Raw genomic sequence first — 21,354 nt, forward strand, 5'->3', positions numbered from 1 at the left:
AGTTAATTTTATGTGTAAAAGTCATTTATTTGTATGTGAAAAATGTGTAGGGTGTAGTTTACTATTTGGCCACAAGATGGCCACAGTAACTTTTTGTTTTAATGCGACCTCCAAGCTTCCTTCCGGAAGCTTGGAGGAAGTATAATGAGCATGGACACGTGAGTTTTTTCTCACAATGATCGCGCTGCCCATAGGAGAGCAGCTGATCATTGCGGGGCTTAGATCAACGAACGGGAATGGATTTTCCCGTTCATTGATCTCTGGGCGAGCGGGCGGCGGCGGTTTTACTAGCGGCGGGCGGCGTGTTTACGAGCGGGAGCACGGGCAGCGTCGGGAACGCGGAAAGTACGTGTTTCTCCGTCCCTGGTTTTTAAAGGATGGAAAAAGGGGCGGAGAAATACGTACGCGCGGGGGTAAAGTGGTTAAATACCTTTAGGGTCACTTTGCCTAACCATGTTTTAGGAGGAAACTCAGACCCACTGCCTTTGAATTACACCCTTACATTACAGTTAGCTCCACCCACATCCTGTAATGGCCATGCCCATTTTTCACTGCCATCGCACTCCTTTCCTTTTTTAAAAGGGGTGGGGCAGAGGGTCTATAAATAATCAGTATCGGGTGTCAAATACCCTAGGTACACCACTGCTATGTAAACATAAAGAGATCAGTGTGATCGTTTCTGACTTTGTGGATTTTCTCTTCCCTGGACTGCAGTGCAATGAGGCTCAAAACATTGATTTTGATGGTCCCATCATCCCATATCTTCTTTAAGCCTAAATAACTATGTAAGAGTCAAATTTTATCGCTAAGCCGCTTGTCTAATGACAAGCTCAGATAATAGAGATGTGTAAACTGACATTGGTGTCAGTTAACTAGCACACATATATGTACACACTGTGCCCCCAGCAAACTTATTGGCACCCAGTGGGTGAACATAAATGAAAATGTATACTCACCTTCAACTGTCTAATCTTCTGTCGCCTCCATCTTCTCCTCTCCTTTGGGCCTTCATTCTGCTACTTTTACTCACTGCCTCTTGTGTGTTCTGTTGATGTGTCTCTCATCTTCTGCTGGGTCTCCCGTCTTCCCCTGTGCCTCTCATATTCTGTCATTTCCTTGCTGTCAGGCACCATTCTGTGCTCACTCATCCACAGATAAGGAAGTACATGATAATTGCCCCAAAACTGTTCAGAGTGATGCACCACGGATTAGATCAATCCGCCGTTGACATTAGTCATCAGTATAGGTATTGTATTTGTCCCAAAAAAAAGAGTTCCAATAAATAATGAAGTGACTTGAATTACAAAAAAAAACAACAATGGCAGCATTCTTATTTGGATGTGACTTTTATATTTGACTGAGAATTAAAGGCGTCTGCCTTAGCAACATTCTGGTAGTCTCTGTAAAGCCATGGATAGCATAAATAGATATGCTTGCCACCATCAGCATGTCTGTAGAGTTCACAGCAGGTCAAACTTTAATTTTACATTTCTTCTGCCATTCAGACAATATTTTGCTTTTGGGGTTTGATCGACTGTCTTCCTGCATATAGTAACTCAGTTATGCTTCATCTTTAGCTCAAGGACATATGACCAGACATTATCCTTGAGATTTTGATGCAATGAATAAGCGTATCATCCAGATCCCTAGACTAAAACAAAGAAACAGAAAAAACACACAAAACATTACTTTATTTTCAGACCACCAGTCTATAGTTATCTGGTATTCTTAAAGCAGTATACATTAATTGCTTTATGCCAAAAAATATTAGGACCTGTATTAAAGCCCTTTTCCTCTAGATACATTCTGATCTGAAATCAGATTGCATGTATATTCCCGATGCTCAGCAAATCGGAGGGGGCACTGTGCTTAACACTACCCCTGTTCCACCTTGGTGCTTTGTGATTTATACCAAATCACAGTCACACTGCTGTTAAAGTATTGTGTGATTGTGCTTCAGTATACTCTATGGATGAGCACTTTGCGATTTTCGTGCTGTTGTTCTGTGGAGCATGAAGCCCTGTCCCTTCCTGTCCCTTCATCTCCCAAAAATTGCTATCATGCTGCACATAATAACGATCATACAAAAAAACACAATGCAATGCATGGGAAATTGCTGCTCGATTGTGACCATGATTTGCAATGGAAAAGGCCTCTTATGCTGGGAATACACCAGTGGCGTAGCTAAGGAGCTGTGGGCCCTGATGCAAGTTTTACATGGGGCCCCCCAAGCACTCTATACATAACAATTGATACGGCATGCCAAAACCTGCCAATGGCAACTACAGTGTCAGAGGTGTAAGAAGAGGCTGGGAAACAGTTTGTTAGTGATTACTACTATTCACAGCATCTATAGAAATGATTATTATGAGCACAGGACCAATAGAGAGGTAATAATGTAGATGAGGGAGAGCCCTTCGGGGCCCCTCTGGCCCAAGGGCCCCGATGCGGTCGCTACCTTTGCACCCCCTATTGCTACGCCCCTGGAATACACCATGAGTTTTTTAGAAGATAGATGGCTCAATAGATCATTTCCATCTTCCCAATCTAATCCCTGCCACTAATTATCCTCAGAGAAGCTTGCAATCTAATCCCTGCTGTTAATCATGTCACCAGGGTGAAAGTCTTTTTTTTGGTGGGGTGGTGGTGGTAGGATGCAGTGGCTCATAGAGCAGCTAGTGATAGTTAGCCTTGGGTAGTAAAAAGTACAAATCCATCTCTGGCGAGTTTTACTGGGGGCACTCTTTCTGCCTACCTAATACTGGGGTGTCCCTCTCTCGCTACCTATACAGGGACTGCTCTGTGGCTACCTATGTTGTCTTACCACCTAATACTGGAAGTGTCTTCTCTTACTGCCTAATACTGGGATTACCCTCTCTGGCTACATATGCAGGGGTACTGGAAGGCCCACTTAATACTGGGGGCACAACTGGCTACTGTATCAAAACAGTGTGCCTGAGCTTGGGGGGGGGGGGGGGTTCCCTGAGAACGATTAAGCCTAGAACCTGCCCTGGTTGTCCAATGCAATGTGCCCATCTCAGATTCATCTTTAATCACTTCACCTCTTCCCTTTAAACACCATAGCATTTTTCACATTTCAGCTCTAACTTTATCATTACTTATCACACTGCAGTAATCTACACATGGTTTTGTTTTTTTCCACCACAAATGAGGCTCTCTCTGGTTGGTACTTTTTGCTAAAATTATTTTATTTTATATGCATTTTAAGGTGAATATGAAAAAAATATCAAAATTTCACAGCTAATATAAAACATGCTACTGTTATTAAAACCAACACTTTTTATTTGCCCATTTGTCCTGGTCATTACACCATTTAAATTATGTCCCTAGTACAATGTATGGTGACAATATTCTATTTGGAAATAAAGGTGTATTTTTTCCATTATGTGATTTTGGGTACTCTAACAAATAATGTAAGCCCTTATTTGCAAAAAAAATAACAGTAATACACCCTCATAGCATACATATTTTTAAAGCTAAGTTCCTAACGTTACAATTTATTTATTTATTGTCTTTTAAATTCTGTAGGAAGGGAGCATAATGAATTAAAAAGCTTGTTATAGGGATAGGACATGTATATATATACATATATATTTTTATTGTAATATTCTTTTTGGCCACTAGATGTCACACACAGTGACTGTCAGTGTTACAATGAAATGATTACTGTTGCTTGTTGCAACAACAATCATTTCAATTTAAGCACTTGGATTGGGTTTAGGAACATACATTGCTATTCCCCAATTTTTGCACTACAGCAGACAGGATGCGTCACAGACAGGGACGAGGATCTACCCCCCTGGGAGCTCAGGTGAGATTTTCATGGATGTAGATTCTGTCCCGCAGGAGGAGATGTGGTTAAACCAGGCCACTTCCCTCTGCTAGCAGGATAATATGCTAAGCAATTTTGTTTTCCACATTTCATTGTACTGTCTCTCTTATGTTTACTCCCATTGCTAGTTATAAATTCACTTAGGTTCTTGAAATACCCTTAAAATATTACCTGTCCATTGATAAACAGTAATTATTATTGATTTATTAAGCACCAACGTGGCACTGTACCAAGTAAGAAAGAAACTTGGGGTACAAAATAATACAGACCGTGATATTCATCGAGAGTTGATACAAAAATACAGAATAAGTAGTAATAAATTGCAAACACTGCTACAGTTTTCTTTAGCAAAGGACATGCATTAGGGGCAGCCTTATCCATGTGCCTTCCCTGCACATGTTCAGGGCCACCATTCCTGGGGGGTGGGAGGGAGTCACCACATGTGTTCCCCGGGGGACAACCTGGTGACTTTGGCTACTCATGTAACTGCCAGTGCCTCCCGTCACTGCAGCGCAGCAGGTCTTAGTGACACCATGTCCGTGTGCTGTGTCAGCCCCGCATGCATTACTAGTTAAGGCACTGTCTGCAGCCTGGTTCTCCCCATCAGCCCCAACCTTAGCAGTGTGGAGAAAGGACACCACGTGCTGAAACAATGGGGGAGGAGGCAAAACACAGTGGCAAATTTCAGCAAATGTTAAACATTTTTGTCATGAGCACAAGGCAGCTATGCAGTGTCCGCAACAGATGTGGCCATTTACCGTGCATAAGATACCATATTGACATTGGCGGGTGAAGGGGCAACCAATTCTTTCTCTGCCCAGGGCTACCACGAGCCTAGAGCTGCCCCTGCATGGATACATGCAATTAAATGCCCATCCACATGCATACTGTAATTAGAAAGGGAAAAATGCATTTTTATACAGAAGCAATAAAGGAAAAATGGAAAGTGAGCTTCTAGAAAGTTTGAAGTCATATCCTCATTTACACCCTTGATTAACCAGAGAGGTTGTCTAGGGAACATCTAGCCAGCTGTCAAGGAATACAGAAGAGCACTGATTTTTCTTTTCACTGCACATTCATTTAGAAAGTCTGAGAACCTGTACAATGTCTTTAGGTTGAAAATACTCTTGATATTTCTTTTGAAAGCCCACATCTCCATTATTCAAAGGCATTAATCTCTGCTGCGAAAAATGGCAACTTATGCTTCTTCGATCTAATTACAAGGTATTTATTTTGTCAGGATTGCTTTTGCAAATGCTGTTTTTCTTTGCTTCCAATTGAGCGTCAAGTTTTCTTGTACAATTGGGAATGTTTTAGCTCTCAGTGGTGAATTTGAAGCGGTAAATTAAGACAGCAGCATAAAAGGGAAATGTAATGATTCATTTTATGGTAGGCATTTTATTAGAGTGTCAATGGCAAACGTGATCCACCTGTAATCATTTCATCAGAAACCAAGAAGCAGCACAAGTTAACATCCACGATAAGAAGGAAAATTATTATGTCTGAGCACACAGTGTGAAGCAATAGAAGTCACAAGGCCTGTCTGTCAATGCTCTCTTTTGCAAAAACAGACAGTGAAATTCAGGTGAAAGATATGCTTCATAATTGGCAAACTCTTAGGGTGCCAATACATGACTTAATTTTTGGCATTGATATCTGGATGATTGGATCATAATGATATCGATTCTGCAACATGGCCACCTGATTGATTGTTTCCAACCAAAATTAGTTGAAAGGAATGATTGGGCATGCTGGAAAAAGGGCTCGATCGAATATGCGTAAGTAATGGGGTTCAATTTTCTTTTAACGGACCCAATGGACCACTGGCCGGTCTCTACCCAAGTGTATGTCCTCCCCCCAGGCCTGGGGTGAGTGTTGTATGCTCATCTGTTATGCAGATGTGCCTCCTCCAGTGCCCATTGTCTTTTTTAATTGTTAACATGAGCACCTGTACCACGTGACACCAACACATGTACTGACGTCACTTCATGCACCGGTGTCACGTGGCATGGGCGCTCACAACACTCATCGTAAACCTGGGGGAAGGGGGGCACATACACTGGGGGGGGGGGGGGGGGGCGGTAGGTGGCAGTGGCACTATTATGATTTCCAATAGATATTATACTGAAATCCATTTGAAATCTATTTGCAGTGTGAAGGCAGGCAATATATCCCTCTTTGATTAGACAGGGACCTATCTGATGGTCAGTCTGGTGGCAGATTGACAGGTGTATGGCCACCTTTAGTGTCTATGTTACAGGCAATGTGTGAAAAGCAGGCATTCTATAGAAAGAGAGAACATTTAAAAAAACAAAACATGTTTGTGAGAATGAATTTTGAATTGCACTTAATTTTCTTCTTTACACAAAGGCATTTCATACTTTGGCACTTAGTCTTGCACATACACCTCAGAAACCCTTGGCCACTACCATGGACTGAGCGGTAGCAACAGATCAAAGAGGTATTTCGTGGTCAGGAACATCTTCAACCCTCAGTACGCTTTTTGGACAAACTGTGAATTGTGATCTTGCATATAGTTGCTTTAAAATTCCTTGTGCTGTTTCAACTTCCAAGTCTGTAAAAGCCGTCTCCTGTCACATTCATAACAACTGCCAACAGATTGCATGATTCGCCGTGTCCCTTGTCGACGTCAGGGATGGGAACTCGCACAGTGTCTCCCAAACATGAAGGAGTGATTTTTTTTGTCAGAGTTCATTTTCCTTTTTTTTGGCCTGTACAGATTTGATGTCGATTGTCTTCTACCTTCGACAGCATTCTCAATGTTGAAGCAAATGTTGCACAAAACATGAACCCCATAACCTTCCATTTGCTCACCTTCATCGTCTTTAGTAGCATGCCGACAGATAGCGTGAATGATCCGCCCACACTCTCTGCATGCATAGGCACCGCTGCTTTCCTTTAAACAGACAACACGTGGCAGAAAAGGAAGACTCTTCAATATCCATGTATTCACCGACATTTTGGCTTTGTTCATCGTGAATTCTATAGAATGCCTAGGCAATCACTAACGAGACTACCGTATTCTATACTCTGCCGGTTTACCTTCTGGCATTGTATAGAATGCCTAGTAAATACATATAACGACACAGCTATTTCATACCTTGCCTAAACACTTTAGGCATTGTATACATTGTCTAGGCATTCTATAGAATGCCTGCTTTCAAACTCTGCCTGTAACATCTATACTGAGTGTGTGCATTTGATGCATACATTAAATGCTTTTGTGTGCTTTTATGTGTGTTGGTGATTACATTATTTTTTTTTTGTTAATTCCGGAACTGTGACCGCATTCTATATACATCTTGTGGTTGGAGTATAAAAATAATCTATGGGTCTGGAGGTTTATTGAGGATTGTATTTGAATTTTTTTAATCTATTTGGTGGCTTGGAGTTTGATTTGGTCGCTGTGTTGACAGCCCTTGGATGATGAGGGTGGAGAGTAGGTAGAGGTAAGATTATGGCAAGGAACTGGCTCAATCCTTGTTGCAGGAGAGCAGAAGGGATGATTTTTTTTGTGGGGGGAGGGGGATCAGTCCTTTTGTTTTCTTCATGTATACAATTCCCAGTATATATCAAAGTAATTATGAAGTGAATTTTTTTAACCTCCTTAGGACTGCTCCACAGCAATTGACGTGGATGTGGTGGCTGCCCCAGGACCGCCTAACGCTGATCGGCATGCAGTCCTGGGGACGGAGATTGCAGGGGATTGTGCGTGCCGATGCACATGCATTCCCGCTTGTATGCTCCGTTAGCAGCCTCCCAACTGTTAGACGGCGAATCCGCTGTCTATTTACTCTGTACAGCGCTGCGATCCAAGGCAGCGCTGTACTGGGGACAGCCATGTGACACGGCTTTACCCCTGGCAACTCAGGGGTGAAGCCTATGACAGCTGATCACAGTGATTGGCTGGCGGGCAGAGAAAGGGAGGTGAGTATACAAAAAAAGATGTGTTTTTATTGTAAAAACACAGATATAAATATTTATGGAAAAAAATAAACATCCTGGGAGCGATCATAGCCCCCCAACAGAAAGCTCTGTTGGTGGACAAAAAAGGGGGGGATAACTTGTGTGCTGAGTCACACCGCTGTCCCCAGTACAGCACTGCCTTAGATTGCAGCGCCGTCTAACAGCTTCAGAGCGGGGATCGCCGATGGGAGACTTCCAAGCGGAGATGCGCCCGCATTAGCGCGCGCTCTCCTACAGGCCCCATACAAAGCCATTCACACCAATCGGCAGTGAGTGGTTCTGGGGCTGCCACCACGTTCATGCCAACCAGAGAGAAGCGATCCGCAAGCAGTGTATAACAACTTTAATAACTCCTCCCTTTAGGTCAACCCCTGTTGATCTACTGTACAGGTTACCTCTAATATCAATATAAAAATGACAGCAATCAGTCCAGTGCTGGTCGTAATGGAAAAAGCTACGCTTACGGATCATTACGCGTAATTTTACGCTATTACGCATTACGAAATTACGCTTACGGCATAGACATTCAATTTCGGTACATGTCTGTAATTACGCATAGCACTTACGCAATTACGCGTAAGTATACCGTAATTAAGGTTATTACGTTATAGGCTTACGCGTAAAATCCTACTAGCAATTAATGCGTAAGGTCATGCTGCCAAGCGGAAAAGTTGACGCATGGATCAATGTTAGGTAGCCGCCGACTTTAAGGGTTAATAGCAAAGCCCCCTTAAGTGCTAAGAGCCTCAAATTTGGAGAATATATTAAGGAGATCAGAAGGAATAAGAGGAAAATTTTTTTTTCAAAAAGACCTTATAGTTTTTGAGAAAATCAATGTTAAAGTTTCAAAGGAAAAATATATACATTTAAAAACCCGCCGACTTTAAATCAGAAGGAACCCCATTGGTCTGCTAAGGACCAATGGGGCTCCTTGGAGCCCAAATACAAAGATGCTTTCGAGAGCTCTGAGCTATATAGCTCAGAGCTCTGTCGGGTGAAGGGACGCTAAGTCCCCGCCGGCTCCGCTGCCCTCCCCGCCTCTCCCACATGTCACCTATATACATGCTGGCACCCATGGGTGCCAGCATGTATATGGGTGACAGGTGTGGGCGGAGTGGACGGCGGGAGCCGGCGGGGACTAGCGTGTATGCGGCGGCCGGCGGGTGAGCGGCGAGTGACGTCGGGTGCGGTGGTGTTACAAAGTAACAAAGTTGTTACATTGTAATAACTTTGTTACATTGTAACTGATTAGTATATTTCCGAGGATATTGCGTGGGAACTGGCTTTTAAAGGGACAGGTAAGTATTAATGGTTAATTAAGAATATTAAAGGACTTTTTTCGTGGTTATGTTTTTTGTTCAATTAAAATACTTTTTCTATGTGTTTGTGTGTTTATTTACTTTTAACTCTTAAAGGAAATGCGTAAGGGGTACAAGTACCTCTATACTCATTTCTCCTGGGAGGGGGGGGTGGGCATCTGGGGGACCCCTTTTTAAAGGGGACTCCCAGATGCCACCATGAACCCCCCACCAGGAAATCGCGGCCTCCACCTCCACCGCCCATCGGAGGTGGAGAAGAGCCCCTTGTCCTTGGATTGGACAAGGGCTCGGAGGGGGAGGGGAAAGCTTGGCTGCCCCTCCCCTTCCGAGACCCCCCAATCCATGGACCATGCGGGCTGGTATAGTCAGGGTGCGGAGCCCCACGCGGCCGGTGCTTCGCATTCTGGCTATCCCAGTCTGCATGGGGGACAAGGGGTTAAAGAGGTCTGGGAGGGGGGACCCCACGTCGTTTTTTTTTTATATTTCCCACACTCAGAACGAAGTAAGTAAAACTCTTCCCACTTGGGGGAATCTATGAAAATAAAACACTATTGTTACCTGTGCAAAAAAAACTGACATTTTCCGCATTTAAAAGACATTTTTGCCCTTGAAACTTAAAAATCGATTTTCTCAAAAACTATAAGGTCTTTTTGAAAAAAAAATGTTTCCTCTTATTTCCACTGATCCCCTTAATATACCCTGTGAATTTGGTGTTCCTAAATTTTAAGCAGGCTTTGCTATTAACCGTTAAAGTCGGCGGGTTTTTAAATGTATATATTTTTCCTTTGAAACTTTAACATCGATTTTCTCAAAAACTATAAGGTCTTTTTGAAAAATTCTTTTTCCTCTTATTCCTTCTGATCTCCTTAATATATTCTCCAAATTTGAGGCTCTTAGCACTTAAGGGGACTTTGCTATTAACCCTTAAAGTTGGCGGCTTTTTTATATTATACGGGAGCGTAATATTACGCGATTACGGCAGACTGTGTAATTTCAATGGGAGTTTACTGTCTTACGCGTAATTTGTTACGCGTAAAACGTAACCCCACGGTCTACGCGTAATTAATTACGTGTAATACCGTAACCTTACACGTAACGCTTACGGTGCATTTGTAGTGAATTACGATGCGTAATTACGCTAATACGTAATTTCGGCCCAGCACTGAATCAGTCAAGTTTGAACTCGATAATCAATTACCGACCTCTGCATGTTACATGAAAGTAAGATTTTTGAACCATATCCATATTGATTTGATGCTCTGAGACACTGTGATGTTCAGTCAAATGATCTTATATCCTATTATGCAGATATATTTTTGTTTTATACAATTTTTGCTCTACCCACACATTGCAATTAGGGCTGACATTCCAACAGGTAGATACTTTTTTTGTGTTACAATATCTATTAATAAGAACTGACTCCTTGGGTTTGTAGAGATGAACCATCTGGGACTTGAGCACTGGGAATTCAGACATTCTTCAAACAGTCCTCAAGAAGAAGAGCTTGTTGGATTGATTGACATTTTTACACCCTCTCAGTACCCTCATTTTAGAACAGTGCAACAGGGCTAGAATGCATTTTAAAGGTTTGTTTTTAAAAAGTTTAAACTGAATATAAAGGTGGTCACTAATGATACAATCTTTTTCATCCAATCTTACCATGTCTATGTAGTATAAGAGACTGCCTATAGTAAACATGCAATATATTCATTCAGTTTACTCTTTTACTACATAGATTTGGTAAGATTGGATGAAAAATCGTTAGTGGCCACCTTTAGAGATATTGGAATTGGTCAACCAACCCATCATCCTGCTCACACTGCACTGGGCACTGCAATGAAGCCCTTCTCCACTGGTAAGTAATTTATTGCAGTATATGCAGTGGTGTAGCAATACAGGATGCATAGCAGTGATGAGCAATAATTCCGATATTCTTTTTGCATTAATTTTTGCAAAAATAATGTAAAATTCGACTTTGTAGCGAAAATGCCATTGAAAATCATTTTGTAGTAAGTTTGGGGCTTTTTGCATTTTTTGTGAATTTTCACACTAAAATAAACAATTTCCACACCTTTTGTGAATGTATGCGTTGGAAAAAATAATATTTGACCATATTGCAAGAATGCAATGTTTTTTCGCAAATATTTTCTCTAAATCAAAAATCGCATTTTCGATGCGGAAATGACTTTTCACAACAGTGGCATAGATAAGAAGCCATGGGCCCCAGTGCAAATCTAGCATTGGGGCCCCCAAGCATGCTATAGATAACAATTGATACGACACATCAAAACCAATCAAGGACAACCACAGTGTCAGAGATGCAAGAAGGGGATCGGAAACTGTGTGTTGATGATCACTATTATTCAAATCAACTATAGAAGTGGATATTATCAGCACAGGATCAGTAAAGAGATAATACTGTGTTTGAGGAGTGGGTTCCTTGGGGCCCCTCTAGTCCAAGGGCCCCGATGCGGTCGCTACCTCTGCACCCCCAATTGCTACTCCGTTCTCGCTAAACGATAACGTTTTCGCGCGAAAACGGCCGTGCTAACAGTTAGCACTCTTTTGTGAATCAAGCCCTATATGTGCATTGCATATCCATTCTTTGGTGAACTTTGGATCAGTTTATTGGTATAGTAATACCTTGATTGGCACTTTAAGCATCCTTATGCACTGCAAAATTGATGAATGTGTTATTGTTAATTGACTAATTGTTCACCCATTAACTCTTTTTAGCACATAAATATGCATTCAATATTTGCACTGCAGCACTTTCCATGTATGAATTTATTTTTAAATTGATCTTATTAATGGAGATGTACTGAACGGTTCGCCGACGAACAGTTCTAGGCAAACAATGGGTTGTTCGCCTTCGCCAACTCCTCTTCCTCCCCCCAGCCACGAACAATACCACGGGAACGTGGAGCAGCAGAAGCCCCCTGTGACGGCTGCCGCGGTTGTTCTTCTTCCGCCGCCTCTTCCTCCTCCACAGAAACACCTTCCTCATCATCACCATCATCAGAGTCTGACTCCTCTCCTTCCCCACACGACTCCTCTTCTTCCTCCTCCTCCTCCTCCCCCCTCTGTGCTGCCGCAGGTGTTGTGGGAACATCGGGTTCGTGTGTAAATGGCTCCCACGACTCCTGCTGCCGTAACTCTTCTCGTTCACGCTCCTCCACAGCTGTATCCACCACTCTACGCACAGCACGCTCCAGGAAGTAGGCGTAGGGGATCAAGTCGCTGATGGTGCCCTCATCGCGACTCACCAGTTTGGTCACCTCCTCAAAGGGCTCCATGACCCTGCATGCATTTCGCATCAGTGTCCAGTTGTTGGGCCACAACATCCCCATCCTCACAGATTGTGTCCTTGTACTGTAATGATACAGGTACTGGGTGATGGCTTTCTCCTGGTCTAGCAGGCGAGCGAACTTCAGCAGGGTGGAATTCCAGCGAGTCAGGCTATCGCAAATCAGGCGTCTCACCGGCAAGTTGTTTCTACACTGAATCTCCGCAAAGCGTGCCATGGCCTTGTAAGAGCGCCTGAAATGCCCACACAACTTCCTGGCCTGCTTCAGGACGTCCTCTAAGCCTGGGTACTTGGACACAAATCTTTGCACGACCAGATTCAGCACATGTGCCATGCAGGGTATGCGTGTCAGCTTTCCCAAATTCAACGCAGCAATCAGATTGCTGCCGTTGTCACACAACACGTTGCCGATCTCAAGCTTGTGCGGGGTCAGCCATTGCTCCACCTGTTTGTTAAGAGCAGCCAGGAGAGCTGCTCCAGTGTGACTCTCCGCTTTCAGGCAAGACATGTCTAACACTGCGTGACACCATTGTACCTGGCATGCAGCATAGGCCCTGGGGTGCTGGGGCTGTGTAGCTGGAGAGGAGGTCGTGGCACCAGCCAAGGAGGAGGAGGAGGATGACGACAGCGAAGCGGTGGTAGCAGGTGGAGAGGAGGTGGCTGGAGGCCTGCCAGCAAGCCGTGGAGGTGTGACAAGTTGGTCTGCTGCGCAGCCACGTACTCCCTGCTTGCTGCCATCGGTCACCAGGTTGACCCAATGGGCTGTGTATGTAATGTAGTGGCCCTGCCCGTGCTTGGCAGACCAGGCATCCGTGGTCAGGTGGACCCTTGACCCAACGCTGTGTGCCAGAGATGAAACCACTTGCCTCTCAACTGCATGGTAGAGTTTGGGTATGGCCTTTTGTGAAAAATAATTGCGGCCTGGTATCTTCCACTGCCGTGTACCAATGGCCACAAACTTACGGAAAGCCTCCGACTCCACCAGCTTGTATGGTAATAGCTGGTGAGCTAATAGTTCCGCCACGCCAGCTGTCAGACGCCGGGCAAGAGGGTGACTGGCAGACATTTGCTTCTTCCGCTCAAATACTTCCTTCACGGACAGCTGGGTACTGCTGTGGGCAGAGGAGAAGGAACCGCTCAAGGGAAGAGGCGGTGTGGAGGAGGGTGGCTGTGAAGGTGCAAGGGAGAAAGTGGATGAAGACGATGCACCTGAAGGAGGAAGAGGAGAAGGAGGGTGGCTTGTCTTTTGAGGGGTGCTGCTTTTCCTCAGGTGTTCTTGCCATAGCTGTTTGTGCCTTCTCTCAAGGTGCCTTCGTAAGGCACTTGTCCCTACGTGAGAGTTGGCCTTTCCACGGCTCAATTTTTGCTGGCAGAGACAACAGATGGCTTTGCTCCGATCTGAGACACACACGTGAAAAAATTTCCAAACCGCTGAGCCCCCCTGGGCTGATGGCGCTACGGTGGCATCAGCAGCTGACGTTGAAGGGCATGTGTGCTGGCTGGCCATAGCTGGCGATACATGGCGCCGGACACTGCCCCCAGCTGTTTCTGAGGACGAGCTCCCTCTGCTTCTATCATGGAGTCGTCTCCTCCTACTCCTCTCTGACTCCTCCTCTGAACTGTCCCCCTGGTCATCTCCTCTACCGGGAACATATGTGGTATCCGTATAATTGTCATCATAATCCTCCTGGCCAGCTGTGCTTTCTTCAGACACCTCCTCAAGTGCACCAACTTCAGGTGGTCCACCATCATCCCCATCCACACACTTTACGTCCATATTATCGCCACCTAACTCAGACGTATGAGGTGGTGTACCTGCGCCTTCTTGTTGTTGTGGCAGTAGTGGCTGGGAATCAGTGATTTCACCACCACCACCAAATAACTCCTGCGAAGTGTCAAATGCAGCGGATGTGGTGCTTGTTGTAGTGCTGGTGGCTGCGGGAGATGAGGTGTTCTGTGTTAAAAACTCAATCACCTCCTCACGATTTTGGGAAGTGATGGCACGTGCCTTCTTCTGAGCACTGTATTTTGGGGCAGGTCCGCACGAAATCAGAGAAACACCACCTCGCACAGACCTGGTGGCCTTCCTCTGGGCCTGCCTCTACCTCTTCCTCTACCTGGTTTGTCCATTTTGTCCATCTCGGGGGGATGCTAGCTATATGCAGAGAGGTGGGTTCTCACTCAACACAACCGGTAGTTAGATGCAGTGAGGTGGCCAGGTGGGTTCTCACTCAACACAACAGGTATTTAGATGCAGTGAGCTGGGTTCACTCAACACAACGCTAGGTATATGCAGTGATGAGGTGGGTTAAGTATACACAACAGGTACTGGGTAGTTAGATGCAGTGAGCTGGGTTCACTGAACAGTGAAGATACTTAAGATGCAGTGAGGTGGGTTCTCACTCAACACAACCAGTAGTTAGATGCAGTGAGGTGGCCAGGTGGGTTCTCACCCAACACAACAGGTATTTAGATGCAGTGAGCTGGGTTCACTCAACACAACGCTAGGTATATGCAGTGATGAGGTGGGTTAAGTATACACAACAGGTACTGGGTAGTTAGATGCAGTGAGCTGGGTTCACTGAACAGTGAAGGTACTTAAGATGCAGTGAGGTGGGTTCTCACTCAACACAACCAGTAGTTAGATGCAGTGAGGTGGCCAGGTGGATTCTCACCCAACACAACAGGTATTTAGATGCAGTGAGCTGGGTTCACTCAACGCAACGCTAGGTATATGCAGTGATGAGGTGGGTTAAGTATACACAACAGGTACTGGGTAGTTAGATGCAGTGAGCTGGGTTCACTGAACAGTGAAGGTACTTAAGATGCAGTGAGGTGGGTTCTCACTCAACACAACCGGTAGTTAGATGCAGTGAGGTGGCCAGGTGGGTTCTCACTCAACACAACAGGTATTTAGATGCAGTGAGCTGGGTTCACTCAACACAACGCTAGGTATATGCAGTGATGAGGTGGGTTAAGTATACACAACAGGTACTGGGTAGTTAGATGCAGTGAGCTGGGTTCACTCAACACAACGCTAGGTATATGCAGTGATGAGGTGGGTTAAGTATACACAACAGGTACTGGGTAGTTAGATGCAGTGAGCTGGGTTCACTGAACAGTGAAGGTACTTAAGATGCAGTGAGGTGGGTTCTCACTCAACACAACCGGTAGTTAGATGCAGTGAGGTGGCCAGGTGGGTTCTCACTCAACACAACAGGTATTTAGATGCAGTGAGCTGGGTTCACTCAACACAACGCTAGGTATATGCAGTGATGAGGTGGGTTAAGTATACACAACAGGTACTGGGTAGTTAGATGCAGTGAGCTGGGTTCACTCAACACAACGCTAGGTATATGCAGTGATGAGGTGGGTTAAGTATACACAACAGGTACTGGGTAGTTAGATGCAGTGAGCTGGGTTCACTGAACAGTGAAGGTACTTAAGATGCAGTGAGGTGGGTTCTCACTCAACACAACCGGTAGTTAGATGCAGTGAGGTGGCCAGGTGGGTTCTCACTCAACACAACAGGTATTTAGATGCAGTGAGCTGGGTTCACTCAACACAAAGCTAGGTATATGCAGTGATGAGGTGGGTTAAGTATACACAACAGGTACTGGGTATATGCAGTACTGGGTAGTACAATGTGCAACTCCCTGTCACACACACAGGTAGTCACTGAATGACCTGGGCTGCTGGCAGTGGCACACACACTATCAATTAGCAATGCTGTGCATGCAACAAAAGTGTCAGTTTGACACACAGAAAAAAAAAAAGTACAGGATGAGCTCTGACGAGAGCTGTTGCTGGGTGCTATAAAAGCAATAACAATCAGCCAGGAGCAAGCTAAGCAGCCAAGAACCTAACTAATCTGTCCCTAGAAGAACAAGTCTGCAGCAGCTCTCCCTAGTCTGTCTAATAGCAGGCAGACGAGTGACTGTAATGGCCGCCGGACCCTGCCTTATATAAGGGGGGGTGGGGCTCCAGGGCTTAGTGTAGCCTGAATGGCTACAATGTGCTTGCTGACTGTGATGCAGAGGGTCAAAGTTGACCCTCATAGTGCATTATGGGGCGAATCGAACTTCCGCAAAAGTTCGCCTGGTGCAGGCGAACGCGAACCCCCGAAGTTCGCCTGGAACCGTTCGCCGGCGAACCGTTCGCTACACCTCTACTCATCACTGCATATACCTACCTTTGTGTTGAGTGAACTCACCTCACTGCATCTAACTACCTTTGTGTTCAGTGAACCCACCTCACTGCATATAACTACCTTTGAGTTGAGCGAACTCACCTGACTGCATCTAACTACCTTTAGTGTTCAGTGAACCCACCTCACTGCTTATAGCTAGCCGTTGTGTTGAGTGAACCCACCTCACTGCATCTAACTACCTTTGTGTTCAGTGAACCCACCTCACTGCATATAACTACCTTTGTGTTCAGTGAACCCACCTCACTGCATATAACTACCTTTGGGTTGAGTGAACCCACCTCACTGCATATACCTAGCATCCCCCGGAGATGGTCAAAATGGACAAACCAGGTAGAGGAAGAGGTAGAGGCAGACCCAGAGGAAGGCCGCCTGGCAACGGGAGGTCTGTGCGAGGTGGTGTTGCTGTGATTTTGTGCGGACCTGGCCCAAAGTACAGTGCTCAGAAGAAGGCACCATCACTTCCCAAAATTGTGAGGATGTGGTTGAGTATTTAACACAGAACACCTCATCTCCCGCAGCCACCAGCACTACAACAAGCACCACATCCACTGCATTTGACACTTCGCAGGAGTTATTTGGTGTGGAAATCACTGATTCACAGACAATAATGCTACAACAAGATGAGGGCGCTAAGCAAGTTACAACACCTCATACGTCTGAGTTAGGTGGCGATAGTATGGACGTAACGTACGAGGAGGGGGATGATGAAGCACCTGATGTTGGTGCAGTTGTGTAGGTGTCTGAGGAAAGTGAAACTGGGCAGGAGGCTTATGATGACGATTATATGGATGCGACGTATGTTCCCAATAGAGGAGACGACCAGGGGACAGTTCAGAGGGGGAGCCAGAGAGTAGTAGGAGGAGACGTGTCCATGAAAGAAGCAGAGGGAGCTTGTCCTCCGAAACAGCTGGGGCCAGTGTCTGGTGCCATGTATCGCCAGCTATGGACAGCCAGCACACATGCCCTTCAACGTCAGCTGCTGATGCCACCGTAGCGCCATCAGCCCAGGGGGGCTCAGCGGTTTGGAAATTTTTTCACGTGTGTGTCTCAGATCGGAGCAAAGCCATCTGTTGTCTCTGCCAGCAAAAATTGAGCCGTGGAAAGGCCAACTCTCACGTAGGGACAAGTGCCTTACGAAGGCACCTTGAGAGAAGGCACAAACAGCTATGGCAAGAACACCTGAGGAAAAGCAGCACCCCTCAAAAGACAAGCCACCCTCCTTCTCCTCTTCCTCCTTCAGGTGCATCGTCTTCATCCACTTTCTCCCTTGCACCTTCACAGCCACCCTCCTCCACACCGCCTCTTCCCTTGAGCGGTTCCTTCTCCTCTGCCCACAGCAGTACCCAGCTGTCCGTGAAGGAAGTATTTGAGCGGAAGAAGCAAATGTCTGCCAGTCACCCTCTTGCCCGGCGTCTGACAGCTGGCGTGGCGGAACTATTCGCTCTGCAGCTATTACCATACAAGCTGGTGGAGTCAGAGGCTTTCCGTAAATTTGTGGCCATTGGGACACCGCAGTGGAAGATACCAGGCCGCAATTATTTTTCACAAAAGGCCTTACTCAAACTGTACTGTGCAGTTGAGAGGCAAGTGGTGTCATCTCTTGCGAAGAGCGTTGGGTCAAGGGTCTACCTGACCATGGATGCCTGGTCTGCCAAGCCCATTGGGTCAACCTGGTGACCGATAGCAAGCAGGGAGTATGTGGCTGCGCAGCAGACCAACTTTGTGACACCTCCACGTCTTGCAGGCAGGCCTCCTGCCACCTCCTCTCCTTCTCCTCCTGCTACATCCTCTTCGCTGCCATCCTCCTCCTCCTTGGCTGAGTGGCAGTTCAACTCTAGTGGTACTGCCATCTCCTCCTCTCCAGCTACACAGCGCCATCTCCCCAGAGCCTACGCTGCATGCCAGGTATGATGGTGTCACGTCATATAGACATGTCTTGCCTCAAAGCAGGGAGTCACACTGGACCAGCTCTCCTGGCTGCTCTTAACAAAGGGGTGGCATGTAGTGATGGGCGAACACCTGGATGTTCGGGTTCTGGAAAGTTCGCCGAACATGGCCGAGATGTTCGGCATGTTCGGGCCGAACCCCGAACTTCCCGAACATCCCGCTTTTGGGGGCCCTATGGGGTCGCAGGAATAAGGGGGGAGCATGCCCCGATCACGGGGGGGGGGTCGGAAATTCCCCCCACCCCCTCCGCTAGCGCTCCCCCCTCTGCCCGCTTCCCCATACAAAAGTTTAAGCAAAGTACCTGTAATAGTGGATGGCCTGGCAGTGGCACTGTGGAGTGAGGAGGAGGAGTCCGGAGAGTGACGCGTTGAGGGAGGCCGGGCAGCGGGCGTGAGGTCAGAGAAAGGGCGGAAGTACCACAAGGGTACTACCGCTGAACCGCCCGCTGCCCGGCCTCCCTCAACGCGTCACTCTCCGGACTCCTCCTCCTCACTCCACAGTGCCACTGCCAGGCCATCCACTATTACAGGTACTTTGCTTAAACTTTTTTATGGGGAAGCGGGCAGAGGGGGGGGCGCTAGCGGAGGGGGTGGGGGGAATTTCCGACCCCCCCCCGCGATCGGGGCATGCTCCCCCCTTATGCCTGCGACCCCATAGGGGGGCAGTATTCGGCCGAACAGGGCCCTGTTCGGCCGAACAGGGGCCCTGTTCGGCCCTGTTCGGCGGCCATTTAGTAGTTCGGGGCGAACCCGAACTTAAAAGGCCGAACACCATCAGGTGTTCGGCCGAACTCGAACATCACCCGAACAGGGTGATGTTCTGCAGAACCCGAACAGTGGCGAACACTGTTCGCCCAACACTAGTGGCATGGCACATGTGCTGAATCTGGTCGTGCAAAGATTTGTGTCCAAGAACCCAGGCTTAGAGGACATCCTGAAGCAGGCCAGGAAGTTGTGTGGGCATTTCAGGCAGTCTTACACGGCCATGGCACGCTTTGCGGGCATTCAGCGGAGAAACAACTTGCCGGTGAGACGCCTCATTTGCGATAGCCCGACTCGCTGGAATTCCACCCTGCTCATGTTCTCTCACCTGCTAGACCAGGAGAAAGCCGTCACCCAGTACCTGTACAATTACAGTAGAAGGACACAATCTGGGAAGATGGGGATGTTCTGGCCACCGAACCGGACACTGATGTGAAATGCATGCAGGACCATGCAGCCGTTTGAGGAGGTGACCAACCAGGTGAGTCGTGCTGAAGGCACATCAGCGACTTGATCCCCTACGCTTTCTTAATGGAGCGTGCCATGCGTAGAGTGGTGGATGAAGCTGTGGAGGAGCGTGAACAGGAACAGTTACGGTAGGAGGAGTCGTGGGAGCGATTTCATCCAAACCAGATGTTTCCTCGACACCTGCGGCAGCACAGAGGGGGTAGGAGGAGGAAGAAGAGGAGTCGTGTGGGGAGGGAGAGGAGTCAGTCTCGGATGAGGATGAGGAAGGTGTTTCTGTGGAGGAGGAAGAGGTGGCGGCAGAAGAACAACTGCAGCAGCCATCACAGGGGGCTTGTGCTGCTCCACGTTCTCGTGGTATTGTTCATGGCTGGGGGAAGGAAGAGGAGTTGTGTGACGTCACTCAGGAAGAGCAAGAGGAGATGGAGAGTACGTCTGGATCCGACTTTGTGCAGATGGCCTCTTTCATGTTGTCCAGCCTCTTGAGGGACCCCCGTATCAAAAAACTCAAGGGGAATTACCTGTACTGGGTGGCCCCGCTACTAGACCCTAGGTACAGGCACAAAGTGGCAGACCTGTTACCAACTCAACAGAAGGTGGAAAGGATGCAGCACTTGCAGAACAAGCTGGCAATGATGCTTTACAATGCGTTTAAGGGTGATGTAACAGTACAGCGCAATAAAGGTACCACTGGCAGTAATCCTCCTCCTCCCAAGTCCACACAGGCAAGGACAGGATGCTACAGCGATCTCGGGGTGATGTCGGACATGCAGACATTCTTTAGTCCAACGCCTCACCGTAGCCCTTCCGTATCCACCCTCCACCAATGCCTGGACCGGCAGGTAGCCGACTACATGGCCTTAACTGTGGATGTAGACACTGCGAGCAGCGACGATGAACCCTTGGTCTACTGGGTGTGCAGGCTTGACCTGTGGCCAGAGCTGTCCCCATTTGCCATCCAACTTCTCTCTTGCCCTGCCGCTAGCGTCCTGTCAAAAAGGTCCTTCAGTGCAGCTGGAGGCATTGTCACTGAGAAGAGAAGTCGCCTAAGTCACAAAAGTGTTCAGTACCTCACCTTTATCAAAATGAATGAGGCATGGATCCCGGAGGGCTACTGCCCGACCGAAGACTAAGTCAGTCCCCACACACAGCATCTCTGCCTGCAGGCCGCTTGCCTTCTCCGCCACCACCAACAGGGTCCAGGACTCTAGGCGGATTCCTGAATTTTTAAGGCCGCTGCTAGCAGCGGCTGCTATACTAATTTATCTGGTGCGTGTACATGCCTGCCTAATTTTTCTGGTTGCACTGTGGGCGACTGCAACAAAAAAACAAAAGGCATGTACATGTGCCCATCCCCCTTTGTGATCATTACCTTGCGGCGGTGAAGGGGCTTGCGTATCACAATGAAGCAATGACCGCCGGCTATATGAGTGTTTCAGGTGGGGGTGGCCCACCAAAGATAATAAGGTCGTTGCTTCATTGTGGTCAGACCAAATTTGATCAGC

General features: G+C 46.9%; 1 long non-coding RNA gene across 1 annotated transcript in view; it reads right to left on the minus strand.

Moving 5' to 3' along the window:
• The window catches only part of LOC137570667 (uncharacterized), a 47,746-nt gene that overhangs the window by 20,289 nt on the left and 6,103 nt on the right, over positions 1-21,354 (minus strand). Inside the window, exon 2 of the long non-coding RNA XR_011031130.1 lies at positions 957-1,651. This is a non-coding gene — a long non-coding RNA (uncharacterized lncRNA). The remainder of the gene's footprint in view (positions 1-956; positions 1,652-21,354) is intronic.

This window comes from Hyperolius riggenbachi, chromosome 4 (genome assembly GCF_040937935.1).
Source record: "Hyperolius riggenbachi isolate aHypRig1 chromosome 4, aHypRig1.pri, whole genome shotgun sequence".
In the NCBI taxonomy this organism is placed as follows: Eukaryota; Metazoa; Chordata; class Amphibia; order Anura; family Hyperoliidae; genus Hyperolius; species Hyperolius riggenbachi.